The 24,703-nt window shown below is 42.3% G+C and overlaps 1 protein-coding gene across 1 annotated transcript in view; it reads right to left on the reverse strand.

Moving 5' to 3' along the window:
- The window catches only part of LOC121856423 (Down syndrome cell adhesion molecule-like protein Dscam2), a gene marked incomplete at its 3' end in the record, with an annotated part of 359,709 nt that extends 339,235 nt beyond the window's left edge, over window positions 1–20,474 (reverse strand). The window contains exons 1-2 of the mRNA XM_042352021.1: window positions 20,453–20,474; window positions 19,979–20,132 (exon numbers count right to left, since the gene is read on the reverse strand). The remainder of the gene's footprint in view (window positions 1–19,978; window positions 20,133–20,452) is intronic.
- Window positions 20,475–24,703: the final 4,229 nt, after the last annotated feature.

Consider the following 24,703-nt stretch of genomic DNA (forward strand, 5'->3'; position numbering starts at 1 on the left):
CATGTCCGATAGATTTTCATTTAATCATCCTCCTTTAATTGCCAAGTTTTGTTGTTAATATTTTCATCGGTTTTTTTTTATATGTTCTACGATGGACAGTTCAATGTTGGTACAGGGAGACAGGTTGTAACCGATTGCCTTGACTCATGGCAAAAAGGTGGCCAGAAGCCTCTATCAGGTGGCCAAGAGCTTCTGTCAGGTGGCCAGAAGCCTGTCAGGTGGCCAGGAGTCTGTCAGATAGCCAGGACCCTCTCTCGGGTGGATAGGAACCTCTCTCAGCTGGCCAGGAGCCTCTTTCAGGTGGCCAGGAGCCTCCATCAGGTGGCCAGGACATTCTCCCAGGTGGCCAGGAGCCTCTATCAGTTGGCCAGGAGCCTCTTTCAGGTGGCCAGGACCCTCTCTCGGGTGGCCAAGAGCCTCTATCAGGTGGCCAGGACATTCTCCCAATTGGCCAGGAGCCTCTATCAGGTGGCCTCAGGGGCGTGAGGCCGCGCACTGTTTTAGCAATTAGTTCGATAATCAAAAATTTTAATGAGTTATAAATAATGTGTTAATCTATTCATTTATTCTGTTTGATCTACGAGAGAGAGAGTTTAACATCAGCTTATTAAAGAATGTTCCACCTTAAATAAACTACGAAATAACATAACCTAACCTAACCATAACAACTACGATCTTAATACGACAAAATAAACCAAACGATGTAATTAAGGTGAATAAATATTCCCTCAGTATTTATGAAAAGTTGATAGAACAATAAAATGGTGATAAATATTTAGTTCCTATTATTTTCCAGCTTATAAATTCTTAGCACCAAATATCTTGAGTGTCGATAACTTGGTGTTGTGTGTGTGTGTGTGTGTGTGTGTGTGTGTGTGTGTGTGTGTTAGAGTGTGTGTGTGTGTGTTAAAACCCTCAATATATTCCCCATTACAATTAGCTTCACAACAACCACTTAAGAAGCCTCAAAGGAGTGTTAATATTCGCCTTAATACCTCGTTAGTTTTAATGTCACACTGTAAACACCCCCCCGCACCTTCAAGACCCTGTGAGTGAGTGAGAGAGAGAGAAGCCTTGTATAAACACCAGTCTCAAGGCAAACTACCCACAACACCTCAAATTATGTCAGTAAGTTGGATTAAAGTTGTTAAAGAGGCAACAGCTAGTCGGGCCATTAAGGAAGGAAGGGGGTAACGAGCGTATCCATCTTTCATTCCCTGGAGTAAAGTGACCAATGCGTAATGTAATTTTGGATAATTCATGTATACAACCAGAAGAGTTAATTAACATATACCAGGTGTGATGTACAGGTATGGTGGTATATATATGGCAAGAGTATCTTATAATTAACTAAAAATATACTGAAAATATCCTATAACACCAGTATCACCTGTACGATGTCTTTACCTGGGAGTGATTAGCACTGGAGGTAATATCTGTGTCAGGTCAAACACATAAAGGTGAGGTGAGGAGTGTGTTGTGTTGTGCCCTCTACCTCACACACACACACACACACACACACACACACACTACATCCTTGACCACCGAAGGGTCAAGACGTACCTGGCGCTCCTCTCGGAGCAGCCAGGTCAACTGTTAAGTTGGCCCATACCAACCCCCTCCCCTGAACCCTCCTCCCCACCGGAATATCAACAAATTCTCGCCAGAAGTTACAATTTCATTTAGGAAAGGAACGGAACCAGTGTTAAACAGAGGTGAACAGTGGTGAACAGTGCTTAAGTCAGTGAGAACAACTCAACAGTAACAGTCGCACCCAAGTTAACCTTCACACAGTGAGGTCCTAGGTACCCAGTGATAACGGCCCGTGATAACCAGCGATGTGTTAATCCGTCTACGATAGGAAGGCCTGGGACCAAACCTCACTCATATAACACCATCTGTGAGGGAATTACTACACCACATGTCCCTCATAACACCATATGTGAGGGAATTACTACACCACGTCAAGTCCCTCATCACACCATCTGTGAGGGAATTACCACACCACGTGAGGTCCCTCATAACACCATCTGTGAGGGAATTACTACACCACGTCAGGCCCCTCATAACACCATCTGTGAGGGAATTACTACACCACGTGATGCCCCTCATAACACCATCTGTGAGGAAATTACTACACCACGTGAGGTCCCTCATAACACCATCTGTGAGGTAATTACTACACCACGTGAGGTCCCTCATAACACCATCTGTGAGGTAATTACTACACCACGTGAGGTCCCTCATAACACCATCTGTGAGGGAATTACTACACGTGAGGCCCCTCATAACACCATCAGCGAGGGAATTACTACACCACGCCAGGTCCCTCATAACACCATCTGAGGGAACTACTACACCACGTGAGTTCCTCCTAACACCATCTGAAATTACTACCACGTGATGCCCTCATAACACCATCTGTGAGGTAATACTACACCACGTGAGGTCCCTCATAACACCATCTGTGAGGTAATTACTACACCACGTGAGGTCCCTCATAACACCATCTGTGAGGGAATTACTACACCACGTGAGGCCCCTCAACACCATCTGCGAGGGAATACTACACCACGCCAGGTCCTCATAACACCATCTGAGGGAACTACTACACCACGTGAGTTCCTCCTAACACCATCTGGGAGGAGTTACTACACTACGAGTTTGCTGTTCAACACCTACATTAATCTGTATGTTCAATGTATGTTCCTTTATCTTTCTCTAATGAAGGCTTTGTTAAACCGCCAATGTATGTAATAAGTCATTTATGTCCAATGTATATTTTCAGCCTTCGGGCTGCAGAATAAACCGTTTATTATTATTGTATTATTTTTTTACACACACACATGTTGGTCTCCAAAACTGGGCCACCAACAACCATGTCACCATCAACCATACCAAGACCATGGTTATGCATCAACCTCTCCTCCGACATTGTCCCACCTCCTTCCATTACTTTAGGTCCGAACACACTCCAGGTTGTAGATTCCACGAAGCTCCTCGGCGTCACCATAGACAACAAACTAAATTGGAAACCACACGTCAGTAGAATTGTCAAATCCTCCAGTTTCCGTCTCCACCTCCTCCGCCGACTCAAGTCCTCGGAGTTCCTGCACCCGAGCTCCTCAGTGTTTACACAACATTCATACTTCCCAAGCTCACCTATTCTCCCCCACCTGGTCTTCCTCCTAAAATGCCACACAACGTAAACACACCTAGAAAAAGGTGCAAGGGGCATGCAAGATTATTCTCTCCCTTCCTACTCCACATATCAAGAAGCGCTCAACACACTGACCCTTTCGACTCTCACTGACCATCACCACGACCTCATCTGCAAATTTGCTAGAAGCTTCTACACCATCCTCGACACCGGCCCTACTACCACCTGAGATCCCTAGCCCGAGAATTGCTGTTCGACACCACAACCGCATCCAGCCCATACGTGCACGAACTGATCGCTATAAGAACAGCCCAGTCCCAACCATTGTAAAAATTATCAATAACTTGTAATAAAGTTCTCCCAGTAAATACTACTTCTGCACTGTCACTATGTTGAAATGAACTGTAGTTTGAGCTTTTTCCCATCTAGTTATTATATATCTTATTTGTATCACTTATGTTACTTGTATATTATTTGTAATTCGAAACCTATTCCCCAAATATGTAACTGTATATTTTCAGCCTTCTGGCTGCCAGCTCTTTCAATAAACCGTTAATTATTATTTTTTTTATTATTATTATTATTATTATTTATTACACACACACTAATATTATGCCGGAAGAGTGTTGCTAACGAGCGAGTCATCACAGTTATGGTTCAATTTACTGTACACTGAGCCGCTAGGACGGTCTTGTTGTGTTATTATTTGTTTTCCTTGTTGATCATGAGTAGTTAAAACATAATTATAAACATCTCTAGGAACTTTCTCCATTAATGCGAATAAGAATTGTGTTAGCGTCTTTTCAGCTGTGTGGTGGTGGTGGTGGTGGTGGTGGTGGTGTGGTGGTGGTGGTGGTGGTAGACTCATTCAAACACTCACCTAACTGTTGTACACACGACTACTTACTTTAACATCCCCAGTAGGCAAGTATACATAGCGATTGTGTGTGTGTGTGTGTGTGTGTTTACAATCATGAACAAAAGTCCCTTGACACACTTGAGACCCGACCTATTAACCTAACCTAACCTAACAACATCTTCAGGTAACATTTCTTTATTACCTGTACTTTTGAAACACGATCGTAAATACACCTTAAAATATTTTCTTATTTAGTGTGAAATTCTAGAGATAAATTATTTAACATTTATTATTATCGTTTCAACTAATTTCCGCTATATTAATCTCGTCTCACTTAACATCCATATAATTTCTTCCATTCCCTCAATATTTAATAAAATCATATCGTTTTCTCTCACTTGATTCAATTTCTTTCCATTTATTTATTACCGTCTGTATATAATTCCTAAAATCTATCTACTTCCAGCGATATTTACTTTACTATCGTGTTATTCTAGCGACATAATTTCCCTTTCCTTTTGTCTTTTTCGTGATTTTGATTTAATTTATTGTCTTCCGGTGTTGTGTGGAGGCGCAACGTCGTAGAGGGAAGTGAGGGAGACGAACTAACATGCTGGGTGACATAAACGCCCAGGTGGGAGTGAGCTGAGAAGATGTCGGAGAGGTGGGGGGTGGGAGGTGAGGGGTAGAGAGGGTGAGGGGGGGAGGGGAGGGGGTGGGAGGGGGGGAGAGGGGTGAGGGGGGGAGAGGGTGGGGGAGAGAGGGGTGGGGAGGGGGGAGAGAGGGGTGGGAGGGGGGGAGGGGAGGGGGTGGGGAGGGGGGGGAGAGGGTGGAGGGGGGAGAGAGGTGAGGGGGGGGGGAGAGGGTGAGGGGGGGAGAGGAGGGGTGGAGGGGGAGAGAGGTAGGGGGAGAGGGGGAGGGGGGAGAGAGGGGTGAGGGGAGAGAGGGGTGAGGGGGGAGGAGGGTGAGGGGGGAGAGGGTGAGGGGGGGAGAAAGAGGGTGAGGGGGGGGAGAGAGGGGTGAGGGGGGGGAGAGAGGGTGAGGGGGGAGAGGGCGGAGGGGGGAGAGAGGGGTGAGGGGCAGAGAGGGTGAGGGGGAGAGAGGGGTGAAGGGGAGAGGGTGAGGGGGGGGAGAGAGGGTGAGGGGGAGAGGGGTGAGGGGCGGAGAGAGGGTGAGGGGGAGAGAGGGTGAGGGGGGAGAGAGAGTGATGGAGGGTGAAGAGGAAGGAGAAGAGGAAGGAGGGTGGAGGTAGAGGGGAGAAGAGGTGAAGAGGAGAGGAGGAGGGAGGAGAGGAAAGAGGGAGGGAGTGAGTTTAGTGAACACCCCACGAAGGAAAAGTAGGAAGGGAAAGGAGGCGAAGGAGAAAGGGAAGGAAGGAAGGAGTTTGTGGGACGAAGATTCAACAAGAGAGAGAGAGAGAGAGAGAGACGAATTGACGAGAAGGGAGTGACAGACGTGCAGAAAAAGAGAGAAAGAGAGAGAGATAAAGAAAGAGAAAGCGAGCGAGAGAGAGAGAGAGATAAAGAGAGCAACAGAGAGAACAAGTGAGAGATAAAACATAAGGACAATGAAAACAAATCTATCAAAACAACAACAAACACTCGACTGTAAATATCTGCCTCATTACTCCTAACTATCACTACCCCACCGTCTTACAAGTCCCACCCACTAACACACTAACTTAACTCGTTGGATCAAACTGTATCTCGCGTGACATAGTGCGTTTATTCTTCCCTTAAAAGCCAAAAACAGTTTTAATGGTGGTACTGATATTTTATGAAACTCGAATGCTACTTTTAAACGACCCTCCCTCCCACCTTCCTCTCACTTTAAGGCGATCGGGGATATATCGCACGTTCGGACTTTATGGGAATGAATTACTGTGGCGTTCGGTTATCTCTCTCTCTCCTCCAAACCATCCTCCTTGCCAAACCTTTCTCCTCCTCCTCCTCCACCCTTTCTCCCCACCCCCTCACCTGAGAGTTACACAGGTGGAGGTATCAGCTGCCACCAGGTATTGTCTGCCTTGTTTACGTTTGTATGCAAGTTTAATAGTGTGTGTGTGTGTGTGTGTGTGTGTGTGTGTGTGTGTGTGTGTGTGTGTGTGTGTATTGTGAAGAAGATGTGCGTGCATTGTGTGCGTATATTTGTGTGTGCGTATATGTACTGTATATGAGTGTGTAATTATGTACGTGTGTATATAAGTGTATTTGTATGTATATATGTATTCATGTATTACTGTATGTATAAGCAGAGTGTACCGTGTGTGTGTGTGTGTGTGTGTGTGTGTGTGGTGTTTCTGATTGGTTAGCTGATAAACTGACTCACTGATTAGTTGGATGGTAAACTGACTCTCTAATTAGTCAATGAAAGCTTCTCCTTGATTGGCTAATTGTCTAAATTATTCAACTGAACAACAACAACACCTTTCTCATCCCCACACCCCCTTCTCACACTCTCTCCCCTACACCCCTGCACTTCCTCCTGCATCTCTTTCTCCTGCACTTCCTCCCCCTGCACTTCTCCCTGCACCTTACCTCCACCTGCACTTCTCCCTCCATACCCCTGCCTCCCTCCCAAACACACTCTCCCCTTACATCTCCCCTTACACTTCTACACCTACTTCTACACCTACCTCCCTACACTCTACCTCCCTACACTTCTCCACCCCCCCAGCAGCCTGAATGAACTAATTTACAAAACATCTTACGTTCCAAGTCACAAGACAAATAAAAAATAAATAGCTGTTATATCTTTGAAAAATCTGAACAAATTACTAAAATTACTTAAAAGTCCGTATAAAATATTTTTCCGATGTGATAAAGAAACTATGACGTAGGATTAGTTGACAAAATGGCTGACAAATTTACACTAAGACTCTACCCAGTGATGGCGTTATCTGTTCTTGGATCTCTTGTCATGTAGGGATGAGGTCTATTGTCTCCCTCGTTAAGGAAGAGATAGTTAATGTACGTCTGGTGATGTGATGAGAGAGAGAGAGAGAGAGAGAGAGAGAGAGAGAGAGAGAGAGAGAGAGAGAGAGAGAGAGAGAGAGAGAGAGAGAGAGAGAGACACGATGTTTTGATCAAGACATAAACATTTATCTCTACGTGGTCAATGTTTAATTCCAAAATGTCAAATGTTAGTGAGTGTATATAGGCTTTGGTCTGTCCCCACCACCAATTAATTACTACAACCTACTATCACCACCAATTATGACTATCTGCATGCTATCACCACCACCACCATTACTACTAACATCACTACCACCACCACCACCAGCACCGCCTCCTCCGGGTCAGGTTATTTTATGGATATTGGCCTGTCTAAATTCTCGGGCGTGGGGGCCAGACAGTGGCTTCCCACAGTCATTAAGGGAGAGTCCTGCTCCTGACTCCACCTGCTGATAACCCTTACAGTCAGCTAAAGTTGAACCAGAGGAAAATCGGCCAATGGAGACGTAAATTGCTAGCAGAATAAACATTAATAAATATTCAGACCATTTTTAGGGGGGAGGGAGGGAGGGAGAGGGAAGGGGAGGGGAGGGAGGGAAGGGGTGGAGGGAAGGTGGAGGGAAGGGTGGGGAGGGAGGGAGGGGAAGGAGGGAGGGAAGGGGTGGAGGGAAGGGTGGGGAGGGAGGGAGGGGGAAGGTAGTGAGGAGGGAAGGAGGGAGGGCCGGAGGGAGGAATGGGTGGGGAGGGAGGAATGGGTGGGAGGGGAGGAATGGTGGGGATTATAGAGAGAGAGAGAGAGAGAAGAATAAGGATGGGGGGGGAGGAGAGGGGAGGAAGAAAAGGAGAAGACGGTTGGGGAAGGAGGAGGAGGAGGGGGGAGGAGGGGGGGGGAAGCTTTATTCGTAAAACATAAATAAACTTTAATTTATCTAAACTGGTTGTAAATTAGCTTTTGTTAAGGGTTAAACTAGATGTATGACTCAACGAGGAATAAATTACCTTTTTATTTTACACAAGAGGAAAAAAAGTGGAAATATTGGTTAAAATAAATCTAGTTTATTTACACTATGAGAAGATTACGTAGGCAGGTTTAAAATGACTGAATTAACTTGTGATAATTTCCTTCCTTATTGTATTGAGGTTACTGATTGTATCTATTTTTCTTCTTATTTTAACTATTTATTACTGTTGTTTTATTTATTTATTTTATTTTATTTTATTATTATTATTTTTTTATTTTTTTATTTTTTTTTTTATTTATTTTTTTTTTGCTCTTCGTCAATGGATACAAATATTAAGCTGTTGTTCACAATTATCTTGCCCCCGGGTGTTAAGTTGCATACATACATACATACATACATACATACATACATACATACAAACATACATACATACATACACAGGTAGATGACGTATTAAAGCACAAAACTCCCTCATTATTACCCGACTGAAATTACCCTCATAATGTTGATGTTTCTTTTTAATGTATATTCGTTAACGAGGTCATGAAGAGCGTGTAATTAATAGAGAGAGAGAGAGAGAGAGAGAGAGAGGAGAGAGAGAGAGAGAGAGAGAGAGAGAGAGAGAGAGAGAGAGAGAGAGAGAGAGAGAGAGTGTTGGGGTGGGATCGGAGGGTGTGTGTGTGTGTGTGTGTGTGTGTGTGTAATAGGATCACATTACACTAAATCATCATTACTACTGACAATATCGACCCCATAAAATAATAATAATAATGAATGATGTCAGGATGGGTCCTTCACCATACATAAATGAATCAAATATGTGGGGTTTTTTTTCACTTTCATCTAGCCTTTTTATCTCCCTCTCTCTCTTCGTCATTCTCACCTCTTTCTTATTCTCTCCTCCTCTACCTCCTTCCTTCCTCCTCTCTCTCCTCCCCCACTTTCCCACCCTCCCTCCCTTCTCCTCCCCGTCTCCCTTTCTCTACCTCCCTCCTCCCTTTATCTCCTCTCCCCTCTATGCTTGTTTCATCACGATAGTTCAGTAATTAATACATTCTCAACATATATAAAAAACACAAATCACTAAAGTTGAACTATGTTACAGTAACGCACTAACCCCCTTCCTTCTCCTCTCTATCTCCCCACCTTCCCTCCCTATATCTCCTCCCTTCCTCCATCTCCTCCCTCCTCCCCCCCACCCTCTACCCCCCAACACTCTGACTAATCACGGGTTTAAACTAATCTATCAGAATATTTTCGGCTTTCATAAAAAAAGTAAAAAAAATATTAATCTATTAACAACACTGCTAAACGTAATCACTAGATGGAGTAATTAAATTGACCATAATTTTTTTTAGGAGCGTGAAGGAATACCGTAACCCCACCTTTAATTACTGTATATACCGCATCTAACCTTTTTTTTTTATATATACCTTTCTATATAAGACGAGAGAAAGAGGGTATATATATATATATATATATATATATATATATATATATATATATATATATATATATATATATATATATATATATATATATATAATGTATATCTGTCTGTCTGTCTGTCTGTTAGTAAGGTATGTTGGTTTTGTACGGTAATTTAGCGGATTGAGGTGGATTTTTTTGGGGATATGTTCGTCTGGTGGATTTCTGGGGATTAGTTGGATATATTAATGTTGTTTATCTTTATTTACCACAGTTATTATTCATTTATCATTATTATTTACTATCAGTTATTATCCATCACTATTATCCATCACCAGTTATTATCAAAGAGATTAGACAGACAGACAGACAGACAGACAGGCAGGTGAACTTTGTGACCTGACAACAGAGGTACAGGTAATTACTTCAGCGTCAAAAGTTGTAGGTAAAACACATGTACTTTGGGCAACAGGTGATACAGGTGGTTATACAGTTAATACAGGTGGTGATACAGGTGGTGATACAGTAGTGGTACAGGTGGTGATACAGTAGTGGTGCAGGTGGTGATACAGGTGGTGATACAGTAGTGGTACAGGTGGTGATACAGGTGATACAAGTAATACAGGTTAACACAGATGTTTCAGGTAATACATATAAAACATTTTGTAGGGGAACTTTTAACAGAGGTCCTAATAAACGACACACCACGTACTGTTAAAATAATCAAATATAATTCATATATTGCAATATAGTGAGTGTGTGATGCATATAGTGCAATTGAAATAGAATACTGTGTTATACGTCCATATGAGTCCTATTTTTAACGTGTGTGTGTGTGTGTGTGTGTGTGTGTGTTTGTTGATGTCCGTCACCTGATGATCAATGGTGGTCATAATAGCAGAACTAAACTCAGTGTTATGTTTCGTTGTCATAATTTTACCTTTTATTACACACACACACACACACACACACACACACACACACACACACACACACACACACACACACACACACACACACACTTACCAATAGCTTATCTCTGTAATGATAATCTAAACCACACAAAATTACAATAAAATCTATAATTAAAAAAATCCGCACTGACAAAACAAAAACATAACGCTACCAATTCACACTCCTCTTAATGTCACCACCCACACACCTCTCTGACGTCACCACTCCACACACTCCTCTCTGATGTCACCACCCACACACCTCTCTCTGACGTCACCACCCACACCCTCTGACGTCTACCACCATTAACACCTCCTCTCTGACGACGTCATCACTCCACACTCCTCTCTGACGTCACCACCCACACACTCCTCTCTGACGTCACCAGCAACAGCCATTACCACAAACAGGAAAATAATTTAATAAAAAAATATCAACAACGTGAATAAAAACAAAACATGATATAACAGGTAAAATAATTCCTCCTCCTGCCCCTGTGTACCCCTGTCCTCCCTCCTCCTCCTCCCTCCAATGTATAACCACCCTCCCTCCCTCATCCTCAATCCAATGTACCCCCTCCCTCCCTCCTCCTCCCTCCAATGTACCACAGCCTTCCCTCCCTCCAATGTAACACAACTCTCCCCTTCCCCTCCACTTCCCGACTATTTCCTCCCTCTCTCCACTATCCCTTCCACTTCCGTTCTATTTCCTCTGTCTCTCCCTACTCTCCATTTTCCTCTATTTTGACTCTACGCCTCTTCCATTTACCTCTTTCTTTCCCTCTTTGTTTCTCGTCCTTCTTCCTCCCACTCGTTTTCTCCTTCTCTTCCTCCCTTCTCGTTTTATTTCCTTTCTCTTCTCCATTCCATTTATATATTTTATCAACCCCTAATTCCATCCTCCTCCTTCCTTCCCTCTTCTATTTTTCTATACGTCTTTTCCTCCTTCAACTTCCCCCCCTCCCCCAATTATTTCTCTCCCTACCACTCCCTTTTTCCTCCTTCTCTTTCTCCATATTCTCCCTCACCCCTTCTCCTCCCCATCCCTTATCCCCTCCTATCTTCACGTTCTTTCCTCCGTTCACTTTCCCATTTCCCTCCTTCCCTCTCCCCTTCCCCCTTCATTTTTCCCTTTTCATCTTCCTCCACCCTTTCCTTCACCCTCCCTTATTTCTCCTTCCTTTCACACCTGTCCTTCCTCTTTGACCCCCTCCTTTCTCCTCCTTCCTCCTTCCTTTCTCCTCTTCCTTCAATCTCCCTCTCTCCCCACGCAGGAAATATACAGTGTGTGGGGGCAACATCTCGTCATCTTTCGCCCATCGTTAAACTTCCTTATCTTAATATAAATCTTTGGGCTGCCAGAATGATCCATGATGTTATTTGTGTGTGTGTGTGTGTGTGTGTGTGTGTACGCGCATGTGAGTGAGTGTGTATGTACGAGTGTGTGTGTATGTATGTGTGTATGTATGAGTGAGTGTGTGTGTGTGTGTATGTCTACCCAGGCTGTAATACAACACACTCCACCAATACAAAGCCGAGCTAAAAATATTGTTGAGTGAAAATAAAAACAAAAATACGATATCTTCCTAATTACATACAGAATAATTGATCTCTTCACCATTACACCTGCAGTCTTAACTACTAAACTTAAGCCACATTTATATGACAGTTATCGATAAATAAAAATTACTACCATAGGTATGATGACCCGTTAGAGATAGCATAAAGATAACATGGTTGGCACTGCACTTGTTAGCCTTCACTGCCTAAACCGTAAAGTTAGGTACCCATTTATGACTGTGCATATCGAAAGGGCCCCTGGGATCAAACTAGTGTTCTTTAGGACGAGAGATGAGTTCTATATCTACTTAGCCACCGTATCTCTAAGTGGATTTATTTGCTGGATAAAAAATGTAATGATGGTAGTTAGAGGAGATGGAAGCAGGAGAAGCCGTCATCACACCACCATCCTGACGAAGGTGTACTGAGGGGCGAGAGATACAGGTGTGGAGAACAGGTGTGGAGAACAGGGGCGAGAGATACAGGTGTGGAGAACAGGTGTGGAGAACAGGGGCGAGAGATACAGGTGTGGAGAACAGGTGTGGAGAACAGGTGTGGCGTGTGTGAGTGTACAGTAGGTCAGTCGGAAACACGGAGAGAGATATTGCACCTGGCCTAGATATTGAAAGCAATTATTATTATTGCACTAAACCCTCGCTAATTCGGTACACTAAGTTGCTCTGGCCTTGCTGAAATACCGAATTTGCCGAATTAACCCGAATTTTCCCCACCCACTTTGATATGATCCACAAGTTCTCTACATATTTAGAACTCATAAACTATTATGTGTATCTAATCGCTTCTTCACTTTGAGCTGCAGTAGTGAAGAATACCCAAGACGGATCATGTTTAAACTGTCTTAAAATATATAAACACTAATTAAACCCAAAACAACTGTGTGTTTGTTGAAGTGGTAGTGTCCGGGAGTATGAATGTCATAGGTGAAACAATTAAAGTATTATAACAGTACATCTAACCTAACATTACCGCGACCTAACCTAACCTAACCTAACATTGCCGGGACCTAACTAACCAAACATTACCGGGACCTAACCTAACCAAACATTACCGGGACCTAACTAACCAAACATTACCGGGACCTAACTAACCAAACATTACCGGGACCTAACTTAACCAAACATTACCAGGACCTAACCTAACCAAACATTACCGGGACCTAACCTAACCAAACATTACCGGGACCTAACCTAACCTAACCTAACCGAAACCTAAAGTATTAAACCTTACCTAAACAAAATTATATTTTCTGTAAGAAATAACTCACTTAAGTGTACTGTACTCCCCAGGTCACTCGCCTAGGTCACTCAGGCAGACACAATATATGCAGAGAGATTATGGCAGATTCATAGCCCCGAAATCTGCCGAATTAGCGAGAAATCGAAAATAATAATAGAACGTTCATTATTATTATTATTATTATTGTTATTATTATTATTGTTGTTATTATTATTATTATTGTGATTATTATTATCGTGATTATTATTATTACTGAACGTCTTAGTTCACACCAATAACGTAGCAAGGCAAAGCACATAGGTTCCTTTCAAACAACTGGAAGTAAACAAAATAATTACATGGTTTACTTGTTTAGTTGTTTACACTGTCTTCAGGTGTTTACAGCTCTATTGGAGAAGTTCATTGACGTTTATAATGTTATCTCTGCACTACAATAACTGAGGTCTTTAGAAATGATGTTTGGCGGGAGTTGTAAACACCATACCAGACCAGACCACTACCTTCCTATACAAACGTGCGTGCTATGGGCGTAGGTGGGCGGCCATGGGCGTGAGTGGGCAGCAATGGGCGTGGGTGAGCGGCCATGGGCGTGAGTGGGCAGCAATGGGCGTGGGGAGGCGGCCATGGGCGTGAGTGGGCAGCAATGGGCGTGGGGGGGCGGCCATGGGCGTGAGTGGGTTGGATTCCATGGATGAGTGGGTAGGTGGTCAGAGGTCACCAAATATCTCATGTTTAACGAGGATGAAACGAAACCAGACACTGAGCTCGTTTTACCAGTCACTTCTAATCTGTCCAAATATGGTCCAAGAACAGTAAGGCAACACATTATACCGCTGTTTACCATCACTGTCTCTCTTTATACCTTGGATAGTGTAGCAGGTTAATATATACCGCAGAGTTTGTTTAATACATCACATTTTGAGATATAATGATATGCCAACAACCGACAGCAGTGTGTATGAAAGATATGTGTGTGTGTGTGTGTGTGTGTGTGTGTAAACGTGTATACGGTGGCTTATTAATTACCACACACACACACACACACACACACACACAACATGAAACTCTACTAAGAATTCATGTTGTGAGAAAATTAAACTATTAAATCATCTAAAAAAAAATATCAAAATGTAGATATTATTTTTTTTATTATTATTTTTATTTTTTTGAGGATTGTTTTATATCTGAATTATTACCAGAGAGAGAGACGAGACGAGACGAGACGAGACGTACCAAGTCGGTCGGCCGGTCGGGTCGGGTCGGGTCGGGTAAGAATCTAATGAAAGGAAACTACTCATTTGTTTTGATTAAGAAGATATACCTGACTCCTAATTAACCCCGCCCGCCATTATCAAGGTACGCGGTTCACCTTAATGGCAATTTAATGGAAACTGGTACTCATGGTGGTAAGGAACACACACACGCCGCCCCGCCTTCCATAACGAAACTCACCTGTGTTAATTACTACGGGAGTTAAAAGGAAATTTACTTCATGTGGAAAAAAAAATTGATTAAATACGGAACTTAAGAGGAAATTAATCAGGTTTTTTTTAAGCTTGTATATCTAGTGTATTAAATCTGAGGTGGAAAATTTTACTTGGTTTGGTTAGGTTAGGTTAGGTTTGGTTTGGTTAGGTTAGGCTAGGCGTGAGAGGAGGGCGGAATTAGGAGTGAAAAATTTTATATATTGAAGGTTATGTTACGTCATACAGGTGTGGTGTTGTGGTGACTGGGGTGTGGTGAATGATGGTGTTGTGGTATTTGTAGTCATTTATGTTGTGGTGTTCATGTTGTGACTGGGGTGTGATGTTCATGTTGTGACTGGGGTGTGGTGTTCATGTGGTGCTCAGGGTGTGGTGACTAGGAGTGTATTAATGGGACGTAAGGTATTGTGACTAAAGTGTACTGACAGGGTGTATGGTGACCTACGGTGTACTGACTTTGAGTATGGTGATCTACGATAGGGTGACCTGGAGTTTGGTGTCCTACGATAGGGTGACCTGGAGTATGGTAACTTACTATAAGGTGACCTAGAGTATGGTGACCTAGAGTATGGTGACCTAGAGTATGGTGACCTAGAGTATAGTGACCTAGAGTATGGTGACCTGGAGTATGGTGACCTAGAGTATGGTGACCTAGAGTATGGTGACCTGGAGTATGGTGACCTAGAGTATGGTAATCTAGGATGTACTCATAGCTCATTATCAACCTATTTTACATCCCAAAAGAGTAAAGATAAACACCTGGCGTCCTACTTCACTATATTCCCCTCCTTAAACCACCATAACCAGACACTATACATGATTTTCGACCGTTCATGAAGGAAGAGTGACACCATAAGCTAGGAGGTACTGTCTGATGTATCCAGTTTAGAGGAATAATGCATATAAAGTTTCACTGACTAGTATCTTAAACAGAATAAAAACTTCAACAGAGAAATTTGTAGATAGAAATTATTTTAGAAGAGGAGGAGGAAGGACCCAGGAAAAACATCTTTATGAAATTATGGAGAAAAAACAAATTCTAAAACACAAGAAACTCATTGACATCTCGTAAAAAAAAGTAGACGACAATATGATGGGGATACTAGAACTCAATAAAAAAAATATCTTATAGCCACCAGGAAGCTGTAGTAACGAAGGAACTAATTGGTTTAGGGTTAGATAAGGCGTTAGACAAGGCTACCTGCTGTCACCACCAATATACAGCATACCATTACGAGTTTATAAAGAGAGAAGATGTAAGTAGTGGTGAAGAGATGAAGGATAATGGTAAAGTGATTTATGGTCGACACTAGGAAACATTTTTTTTTTATAAATTGGAAAGTAACATTTGTCGTTATGGTAGAAGTGAAAGAGAAAAAAAAACCAGGAGTAAATAAACTAAAATATGTATTAAAAAAAAACAATTTTAGCATAAGGTAAAAAATGAAATGCAATATATTTATGTAACTTTTGTACAGGTGAGACACTTCAGGTAGACACCAGGAGGGGGGGGGGGGAGGAGTTAGAGGCTTTCTAAATGTGCTACTACAGAAAAACGCCAAACACAAGTTACACTCAAAGAAAAAAAAACAATTGAAATACAAAGAATATCTCGAATGACAAAAGAGAAATAACACAAACGTACAGATTTAGAATAGTGAGACACTATGGTCATATAATTAGGGGTGAGGGGATAAGAGTAAAGAAGATAATGAGTAAAACAGAGGACTAGGGGAAGAGAGAGAGACGGAGATTAGAAGTTGGGAGAGAGAGAGAGAGAGAGAGAGAGAGAGAGAGAGAGTCAGGATTTGGTAAAGACAACCTGAAAATTTTTGGAGTGGAGGGCTGTGGTCTCCAACCCTCAGCGATAAGGATGGTATACTTTGATTGAGTGATGGTGTAATGACTTAGTTTCCAGTGACGTAGAGTATAGTGACCTAGTTTGTGGTGACGTGGAAGGGGTAACCTAGAATGTACTTACGAAACATGTAGTGACCTAGTGTGTAGTGACCTAGGTTATAGTGACGTAAGGTATGGTGACCTAATGTAGAGAGTACTGACCTAGAATATCTTAACACTGGCAAACATAAACAAACATTTAACATTGCCAACAACAACTGGACTCTCTCATTACGTAAACAAAAAAAACAAAACACATTCCTCTATACACTAATTGTAAACAAGGTTATGAGTTTCAACAACGAGATATTTTCCTACCTGTTAATAAAACCTGGAAATTGTCTACCTATGTGCTTATATTAACTGGGGGAAAAAAACCCATACAAATAAGACTATACCACACATCAATTAAAAAAGAAAACACCATTTAGATGATAAGACATTAGGCGTCGTTTAATTAATACAAGGTATACATATTGTCGTTCAGTGAGGCTCTATACACAGGGGTGGAGGGGGGAGGGAGGAGGTCCAGGTAATAATAGACATAACACCTGGTGATGGACAAACATAACAGATTACCTAGGTTACCTGAGTCACAGTTAGCGCACACCTGAGAGAGAGAGTTGGTGGGTCACAATAGCACAGTAAACACAAAGAGTAACTCGCCTCATTAAAATGCCCATAAGGACTAGCTGCAATTTTTTCCATTCATTTTTTTTTCTCTTTTTTTAATAAACAGTAATTCTTTAATGTAATTTTCATAATGAACTTTTGAATTTTACAGGACAGTTCATTAAGAAGTTTACGAGGCATTAGAGAGAATACCAGGGGCAATTTTAGTGTAGTGCCGAGAGGTAATGTAAAATTGTTACTGTTAATAAAAAATAAAGATTATTATTAGTAGTAGTAGTGTGTGTGTGTGTGTGTGTGTGTGTGTGTGTGTGTCCCAAAGGCTAAGCTCCTCGTCCCTCTCCTCTTCAGCCTCGTCACTCAACACCTCAATAACACCTGAAGTGGCCGAGTGGACACAATGCTCGCCTCCTGTCCTTAGACTCGCTGGTTTACACCCGGGGTATATACCAGGTCGATACAACTGTGAATGGGTACCTAACTTTAAACGTTAAGAAAATAAAGGCGTTTGGGTGTAGTGTTGGTCACCCTACGTTATTGTGCACCGAAGCATAGTGTTAAAAGTATTGTACCGACACTCCCTTTAACACGTCGTCAGGCCTATGGGACACCCTTTCACTACTACTACTAAACATCAGTCGCGCAAGGTACAAGAAGTCAGGTCTATGTCTCAACCCCTTAAACTATAACACTTTTTCCACCAACTATCGTGCAGGTCACAGCTATTGTATCGGCGACCTGAGACACTGACCCGACAGACACCGTGTTATTGATGCCTCCCTCAGATCAAACCTCATCTGACGTGACTAATGATACACACGCTCATGACACCTCCTCACCTGAGTTAATTTATATTTCGGGGGATTCGACCTTCTTCAACAGCTATAGCTCACCTGAGTACAGTACTTAAATCCATGCTAGAGACATCCACCAATATCCACCTGGACGACACACAGTACAGAGAAGTTACACTCCAGGTTTAAACTCGGGAGGTTGATTATACTCACAGGTTCTCAAATTTCATTACCAGCTTTCTAATAATCGACCACAGCAGCCAGCCAGTAAGCTAGTGAGTGAAAATTCTCTCTCTAAAGCACGTAAGAGAGTGCTGGAATACAAGACCTCAGCTAATGCCAGGGAGCTGCTCAAAGAGTTCCCCAGGTCGCCCCCCATCTTCCAAACCAACCCCTTCAAAAGCTTACTGAGGCTCGACGATTCTCAAAAGCATGTCAACGGGGTAATCAGATATGCCAGGAAATATTGCAGACAGTTGGTGAGGAACTACTGGTGTGCTTTACCTTGAGCTTCACCAAACAAAGATACTGAGGCTGACTACGGAGAAGCCATTAAATCAAGACATATTCACGAGACTTATACCTGTGTACCACTTAATTAAATATGAATCAAATTGGGATGGAATCTAAGTCAAAATGAAGTTAAGGTTTTGGAACGAGTTGTGGTCCAGGGTAATGAAAAGGTCCAAGACATCACTAATAAGCTTCCTATTACAACAACTCAACATCTCTTACTAACGAAGGAATCCTAGCGGCATCCTTAACACTCGATCTGTCTCTGAGGAACTGGAGGATACCCACATATCCTTAGTTCCTATTACACATATACGAATACATACATATACCTAATAATATATAAATGTATCAATAAAATATATGTATCAGTTGGTCAGAGAAGACTATCTTTATCCTCAGATGATAAATATTGGTAAATTACTCTGTGAAAGTTGTTATTGATGATAGTTCGACATGAGGATCAACCATTAAATTTATTATGGTATTCGTCCATTACTAAAACTATAACGAGATCATCCATTAATATTTTTATGCGGGTGACACAGGATATTTATCGTGGTTGTTTCCTCTTGTCATGTATGCCACGAGGTCATTGCCATCATCATCCTTGGGGTCAAAGGATCTAAAAGAAATCAATTTGTCAAAGTAGTGACCCATGACTGATTTGTTTTAAGAGTTCATCCATTGAAGACCTCATATATGGGTCACCCAGAACTGAGCGTGTAATGGGGGTCGTCCATAAGTGTTTTTGTAATAATGGGTCACCAATCAGTAAATACATTATATAACCACCCATTACACCCATTAATAAATGTATAATGGGGACAGCAATTACTTCATACATAAAACCACTTATTAATGATTCATTGATGTAAATTTAACCCAAATTTATGTCATTCCTTTGGTGGTTAGAGTCACACGTGAATAATTTTAATAATTTATCAAAACATAGGTGAGAAAAAGATGGTTATTGTCTGTTTCATGTTGTACTTGGGGAGGGGGGGGGGCATCCCTTAAGCGCAAAAGTCACTATCAGTCAGATCATGAGAGGCGGGCACCGGACTGACTAAACTGCCAAAAGTCGTCAGGAACTTGAGACAAAGCGTTATGTTCACCGCTAAATGATGGTGCCTAACTTTCACGACATAATGGTGAAAACTTTAATTTCTTTCAAAGTATGAATCCCACTTTACATAGTTGTAATACATAAACTACACTAGTTTATACTTGTTACAGCTGTCAGTGAGAGTATATCAGAATATGATTATCAGTTAGTGAGTCTGTGTATACTTATAAAAGTTGTTAAGGATGTATTATGTATTATGTATACTGGCAGTGTGTGGATGATGTATACTGTATAGCTCACAGTATTGTGTATATTAAACCATTTGTTCAAAGAAAACTCTCAGGTGTAGATGAGACACTTTTATTTATTTTTCATTAGAGTTCACATGTGGCCAGGTGTCATGTCAGAGCACGACGACTAAGGTAAACAAACACACGTTGTCAGTCGGTTACTCACCTGTGACCCGCGAGTTACAACACCGATCACTGGTCTCTGGATTCACTGAGTATTACCCATAGTTCATCACGCTCAGTCAACACATCCAAGTTCAGAAATGGGAAATATAGTTTTGTTTTCTCTGGATCATACACGGTAACTAATAAAGCTTAGGCTGTATTTCAGGATTCGAGAAACAAAATAGAATAATTAATTTTATGGGACAATGGAACATAAGAAAAGAGGTTTTTGAAAAAGTTTCAATCAGTAAAGTTGACATATAAATTTAAGGATAAAAAACTGAATAATCATAGAAAACAAAAACTATGTCACAGACATCCAAAGAAACTATGTCACAGACATCCAAAGAAACGGTAGTAAATAAAGATCCACTGTGTCATAGAGCACCGTACAATATCTTGAAGTATTAAAACAAGTTTAGCGCCAGAGGTCGTCCCCGTGTGGGGGGTCCGCAGAACACCAGAGTGTACCAACCTCCTCTTAACCTGCCCGCGCGGGGAACACTAACCTCAACGCCACGCTCCTGCCCGCCGCCCCAGACCGCGTGGGGCCACCACATGGTGCCACACACCACCACACTCCACAACTACATAAACTTGAACCCAGAATCAACATTTCCTCTCATCGACAGACTTTTTAAACCTAAGCGAGGAATGTTTCTGACGACGGCGTGAACCTAAGGTGATCAGCTGTATAACAATATGACATCAAATAAAATAAGCCCATCAGAAACGAATAAAGATTCTTTGCTTATAAAATACGAGATTAAGAATAATTCAACTTCCCTGTTCACTAAACCTTTGTTTAACGAATACTTTTCACACACTACAGGAGAATTCCAACACACGAGAAACAATCACAAACATAAGTGCTTATTAAAGACGGAGTGACTTTTAATGTGGACAAAATAAAAGTACAGTCAATCACAGACTTCATGTTTACCTTTAAAACATCGAGCTAACTTTGCCGAGCGCGGGTGAGTGAGGGCGGTCAGTCCCGCGAGAGTGAGAGCGACAATGTACCGCCCGGCCACTCGCTGATCCACCCCAGGTCTCCCAGCTGCCAGTGAACCAGCAGTGTAATGTGGGTGGCCGCATCCCAAGATTTATACGCACTTCACCCCGCTCCCACGCTCCTTTCCATACTCCCACGCTCCTCTCCAAGCTCCCACGCTCCTCTCCACACTCCCACGCTCCTCTCAATATCCCTACGCTCCTCTCCACACTCCTCTCCAAACTCCCACGCTCCTCTCCACACCCCCACGCTCCTCTCAATATCCCTACGCTCCTCTCCACACTCCCTCTCCAAACTCCCACGCCCTCCATACCCCCACGCTCCTCTCAATATCCCTACGCCCTCTCCACATCCCACGCCTTCCCCTCCTCTCAATATCTCCACGCTCTCAAATTCACGCTCCTCAATACCACGATCCTCACAATATTCCCACGCCCCCTCAATATCTCCACGCTCTCAATATTCCCACGCTCCTCAATATTCCCACGATCCTCACAATATTCCCACGCTCCCCATCCAACATACATTAAGTTAGGTTAGGCTAGATTAGGCTAGGTTACGTTACGTTAGATTAGGTTAGGTTAGATTAGGCTAGGTTAGGTTACGTTAGATTAACTTTAATCTGACTTACATTACAATAAATCACATTAAGGTACACTGTTAGAATTAAAAAATTTTGTCTTTATTTTCATCTCGGCTATAGGTTGAGGTAGTGTCATCAACAGACCATTAACACAGACCATAACCATTGACCTGCCTGGCTCGTCGACAACAGTACAATACAATGCAAACAAAATTAAACACTACACATTAATGATGACCTTCTGGCAATAAATGTTCTGGGAGTAACGAGGGAAAAAATGACCTCGGCTGTTATAACAAATGTATGTAATGTGGGAGGAAGATATTATATATGTATATGTGTGGATGGATGGACAGACAGGGCACATATAATTCTCTCTGCAGTTCCAACTAGCAGTAACCTAGTACCCAACACACGCACGCGCACACACACACACACACACACACACACACAAAATAACCCCTGCACCCCGCAATGAGATGGATGCAATGACACTGTATTCCCCCGAGATGGTCAAAGATATATTGTACTCCAATAATATGCCGGAAATACTTCAACAATAGGTTAGGTTAGGTAAAGTTTGGTTAGGTTAGGTTAGGTTAGGTTAGGTAAAGTTTGGTTAGGTTTGGTTAGGTTAAATTAGGTTTTAAGCGAAGAGAAAAAATTCCCTGCAAAATATCGTATGTGTGTGTTGATCGCCAGCATGTCAGGACGTGTTTACAAGAGTTTTGGTTCAAAGCAACAGAATAGAGAAAAGGTACACGGGAAGGGAAGAGAGAAAGAGAGAGAGAGAGAGAGAGAGAGAGAGAGAGAGAGAGAGAGAGAGAGAGAGAGAGAGAGAGAGAGATATTGGCTAATAATAAATGGGAACGACATTGTTGAGAAATGTGACAAATGATTGCAATATATCTCCCACCAATCCGCTTTTCAAAGAACCATAATTTGGTTGTCTTAACGACCTCCGGCACCCGCAACAGAGTGAGAGAGAGAGAGAGAGAGAGAGAGAGAGAGAGAGAGAGGCGGAGGGGGGGACCGTAAAAGGAAATTAAAACATCGGTAACGAATCGTATTTTTTTAACAAGAAGAAATAGGTAAATTAAAACACCAACAATAAATCATACTACACTGCACTACATATTACACTACACTACACCATACCACACTACACTACACCATACTACTCTGTACTACACTGTTGATGGTGGTGATGGTAACAGTAGTGGGGCGCTGGTGAAGTGGTGGTGGTAGTAGTGATAGTGCTGGTGGTGATAGTCGTAACAGTAGTAGTAGTAGTAGTAGTAGTAATGGTAGTGCTGATAGTCGTAATAATAGTAATAGCAGTGCTAGTAACAGTATCGAAACTAACACCCCTCCCACCAAAAAAAAATAATATATATATTCTCAAAAAATTCTTAAAACTCTCCAAACTTTTCCCTCACCCAGAAAAAGTTTCAATAGGGCCAACATACCTAAAATATTTCCAGAGGCCCCAAAAAAAAAAAATCCCCAAACTACGGAAAAATACTTAATAAACAGTAGGTATTGTATAATGATAATAACTAAGGTCTACGAAAATATAAAACAAAGACGTACAGAGGAATAGGTGACACACACAGAGCTTAAAATGTTGATAAAACGAGAATTATTGGTCGTTGAAGTAAAGCGAATTTGATCCTTTACGAACAAGTCGAGGCAATATGAGCCTGGGTATTGTATAAAACAGACAGACAGACAGACAGACAGAGAGAGAGAGAGAGAAAGAGAGAGAGAGAGAGAGGGAGAGAGAATGGTGGACCAGCAGAAAAGGTTTTTGATTAAGATTGGGTCAAATTTTCAATCACTCTTTAATCTCTCTCTCAATTCTATATTTACGTTCTTTCCATTTTTTACTTACTTTCTCTCTTACTATCTTATTTCTCTCTACTTTCTCTCGCTAAATTCTAATTCTTCATTTACGCTGTCTCACTTAGTGTATTTTCTCTTTACTTTCTCCCTCGCTCACTTTACTTACTCCCTGACTCGATTTACTTTCTTATCACACGCAACAAACTGGACAAACAAGCACATACAAGGTAGTCACATAGCATATGTCGCACACACACACACACACGCACACACACGCACATAGACACACACAAAACACACACATTCACACACACACACACACACACACACACACACACACACACACACACACACACAGACACAACACACACACACACACACACACACACACGCACATAGACACACACAGACACATACAGTATAGTAGAGGATGGTAAACTCCTACATATGTACACACAAATATAACAATACACACACACACACACACACGCACGCACGCACGCACGCACGCCACGCACACACACACACACACACATAGACACACACACACACATATACACACACACACGCGCACACACATACACATGCAAATCAGGTTCTCCCTCAGAAAAATACAAAAAACTGCACGAAGAAACACTGAAGAAATCCAACTTGGTTTCATCATGACTGAACTTAGGCCGTAGTGAAACCTGTGCCAGGGTACAGGTGTGTGGCCCTAACACACCTGTGATGAGGGCAGGTTGTGTGGCCCTAACACACCTGTGATGAGAGAAGGTGTGTGATGAGAGAAGGTGTGTGGCCCTAACACACCTGTGATGAGAACAGGTGTGTGGCCCAAACACACCTGTAATGAGAGAAGGTGTGGAGCCCAACTCAAGCTAAAACATGTTTCTTGACCTGACCCAACCTGACCTGACCCAACCTAACCTGACCCAACCTAACCTAACCTAACTCACATACAACTAAAACACAAAGAGAACAAACAAAATGGCGTCTGAACTATACCTAGACTCTACCGGGACCAGAGGAATTTATTTTAACCCTAAGTGTGTGTGTGTGTGTGTGTGTGTGTGTGTGTGTGTGTGTGTGTGTGTCGGCCTCAAGTGAGCGTGTGGACCAAACTAACTCTCAACTACGTCACCCTGACTTAGTGGAGCTTAAGTCATCTTGTGCCAGTGTGCGGTGTGTCTCTCACGATGGAGGAGGAAGAGGAAGAGGAAGAAGAGGAAGAGGAGGAGGAAGAGGAAGAGAAGGGAGAGGAAGAGGAGAAAGAACACACGAAA

The sequence above is a fragment of the Homarus americanus genome, unplaced genomic scaffold (assembly GCF_018991925.1).
Source record: "Homarus americanus isolate GMGI-L3 unplaced genomic scaffold, GMGI_Hamer_2.0 scaffold10853, whole genome shotgun sequence".
Lineage (NCBI taxonomy): Eukaryota > Metazoa > Arthropoda > Malacostraca > Decapoda > Nephropidae > Homarus > Homarus americanus.